This window comes from Trachemys scripta, chromosome 3 (genome assembly GCF_013100865.1).
Source record: "Trachemys scripta elegans isolate TJP31775 chromosome 3, CAS_Tse_1.0, whole genome shotgun sequence".
NCBI classification, from domain to species: Eukaryota; Metazoa; Chordata; order Testudines; family Emydidae; genus Trachemys; species Trachemys scripta.
The window spans coordinates 190,439,070-190,442,170 of record NC_048300.1 but is presented as its reverse complement, the minus strand read 5'-3'; the positions used below and the strand labels follow the sequence as shown (position 1 = coordinate 190,442,170).

General features: G+C 40.9%; 1 protein-coding gene across 1 annotated transcript in view; it reads left to right on the top strand.

Annotated features, from left to right (window-relative positions):
• The first annotated feature begins 2,433 nt into the window (after nucleotides 1-2,433).
• The window catches only part of LOC117875386 (cysteine-rich venom protein pseudechetoxin-like), a 16,698-nt gene continuing 16,030 nt past the window's right edge, over nucleotides 2,434-3,101 (top strand). The window contains exon 1 of the mRNA XM_034766681.1: nucleotides 2,434-2,474. The gene's annotated coding sequence lies outside the window, so the exon portion shown is untranslated. The remainder of the gene's footprint in view (nucleotides 2,475-3,101) is intronic.

Here is a 3,101-nt window from a genome sequence, read left to right as displayed (position 1 = left end):
ACTTTGGAGATCAGGCTAGATGATCACAATGGTCACTTCTGGTCTTAAAATCATTGAAGACCTGAATTCAGTCCTCATTGTTCATAATGGGGAACTAGATTATGTTTGTTACCCTTGGTTTCCCACATAACTATTGATAATTAATAATCACCAATTAACTGATAACCAATAATTGATAAAAATTAAACTGATTATATGTTTAGCGAGAAAATTATCTCATGATCTGGTTTAGTTCAACCATAAGAAAACTCGAATAAATCAGCTTTGACTGGGTTTATTGGTTAACAGTTAGTAGAGAAGCATACACAGAAGCATACAGTTACCAACACCTGCTGAAGATCTTCCCCTGTTGCTCTCTGGCAGCCTACATCCAGACTGCACATGGTCTTACTTCCTCTAAGATTTAAGGGCAATTATACCTTTGTTAGCCTTTATGTATGTCATTCTGGTCCTTAGTTATTTCCTCTTTTTGGTATATACTTCTCAGGCTATTTGCAAGGTGCCCTGTTCCATTGCAAATTTCCTACTGTCTCAACATCTGTTGGTTAGTCATTATTTTGCCCTTTTTAAAGACATACTTATTTGTTTCATATCTTGCAGTTAGTACCTTGCTAAAATATCTCCTAGAACAGTTTTCAAAACATGGTAAAGATTAGTACTTGGCAGCTAGCTAAAGTTACCTTCATCTTAACTGCAAGACATCATGGGAGTCCTGCTCCCAGGCAAGACTTAAAATCTTTCTTGGGCTATTTTATGTGTTAGCATAACCAAGGGAAGAGTTTCTCAGCTCAACTAGTAAAAATGGCATGTCTGTTACCAAGCAGAACAAGTTTCATTTATGCCTCTGTGCAAGTATACCAAGTTACTGCTCTACCCAATAACACCAGTGTCCTGATTCCCTAGGAAATACTAGTGAGTCTTTTCCCCTCTCCCCCACTGGTTTTTCATAAAATTTTTTGAACAGTCTCAGTTTTATCCCAATGAGGAATGGAACATTCTTCAAATCTCATAAATGTTCACGGGATGGAGAAACTGTTTCTGACCCTGCTCCATACTGGGGCAGATTCTCATTTACATTAAGGCCCTTCTACTCCACTCTGAATTTTATACTTCCACAGTGATGGTGTAACACGAGTCTGGCCCATTATCTTTCCAATACAAAGACAGTGGCCCAGGTTCTCTCTCATTTAAACCAGCTTAGTTATGCCCAGTTACTCCATTAATTAACTAAATTAACTGATTAATTGATACAGGTGTAGATCAGTGATTTTCAGACATTTTAGGCTATGTACTCCTTTCCAGATAATGTTGTCTAGCATCTGAAACAGGCAGAGGAGATGCGTGAGGGGAGCACGTGGGGTCACGTGCCCACCCCTCCTGATTTCTGCCTTCCCTTTTGCAACAGCTTTTAGAGGTTTTCAAACTATAGGGCACGTTCCCTGGGGGGGGAGGCACAGAGGAATATTCAGGAGGGTGAGCAGCAACGTGAGTGGCTTGGGCCAGCCCTGTGCGGCAGGGCTCAGGGAGGGAACATCACCTCCACGCCCTAACTCAGCTCAACAGGTCACCCAATCTATCTGGGTTGGCGGGACGGAACCAAAAATTGTAATTCAAATGAGCTGAGCCTCCCCTGCGAGTTTTACAAATTTTTGGTCACACCTCTCCCCCACAACCCAGACAGGTACTCCCTCCCTGAGCCCTGCCCCACAGGGCTGGCCCTAGCCACCTGGCATCCCCGGCCTGAGCCACCCCACATTTTAAAAAACCTCTGTACTAAATAAAATGTGTTGTCCAACTTTAAAGAATTTTTCGTGTACCCCCTGACAAGAGCTCGTGTACCCAAGTTTGAAAGCCACGGGTGTCAATGAATATTAGACCCACTAAGGCTTAGAGATAACTAGGTGTGTCAACTCTCTGTAAAGACCCTTTGTGACATGACATTATTCAGTTCGCTCTAATTGTGAAATTTACTTATACACCTCTATATAACATGACCCGCTATAACACGAATTCGGATATAACATGGTAAAGCAGTGCTCCGGGGGAGAGGGGAGGCGCTGAGCACTCTGGCAGATCAAAGCAAGTTTGATATAACACGGTTTCACCTATAATGCGGTAAGATTTTTTGGCTCCCGAGGACAGCATTATATCGGGGTAGAGGTGTAATTAGCAATGTATAAGAAACTCAGGTCAGCTGCTTAATTGGAAGCAGAGATCTCTTGGTGCTTTCCAAATACACAATATTAGGAAGTAAAAATCAAATGCAAATAACATCTTTTTGGAAGCGTGTACAACAAACCCAGTGTTCTACCCAGTTCCAATTAGGGTTTTATTAAATCTGCTGTGATGCTGAGTCATCTTGCCAAAGCAGGAAACAGGTGAGCTATATATCATGCTCCGGTGAAGAAATCCATTCACTTCCACCAACTCTTGGAAGGTGCAGAAGACATTTCCTGTCTTCCCAGAAAGGAAAGGTAAGATTTACATTCCTTTATTTAACATGTGGAGACCTTATTCTCAGGTTTTAAAATATAATCTGCTACAAAGAAGGCTGTCTGAAACATTCAGGCACTCAGAGCAACCTAATGCCTGGATTTTTTTTCAATGAAATGAGGAAGGGTAAAATATAGGCAAAGCATTAGCCAAAGTAAGAAGAGAAAATATGAAAAGAATCAAGAAACAATAAAAAGTGTCCTTTACATGATGTGACTAAGCAATAAAGCAGCAGTTAAGCAGGGGTATTAAATAATATATATGTTTAAATTCCAGTTCTTTGTGTGCACTGTTGGCTTAGATAAAATTCTCTTCAGGACAGGGATCCTGTCTCCTTACATAGCTGTAAATTACCTTGCACATATAGAGAGCTACCTAAAGAACAATTGTAGTGTGTATAATTATAAAACAAGTATCAGGGGGTAGCCGTGTTAGTCTGTATCTACAAAAACAACAAGGAGTCTGGTGGCACCTTAAAGACTAACAGATTTATTTGGGCATAAGCTTTCGTGGGTAAAAACCTCACTTCTTCTTTGAGGTTTTTACCCACGAAAGCTTATGCCCAAATAAATCTGTTAGTCTTTAAGGTGCCACCAGACTCCTTGTTG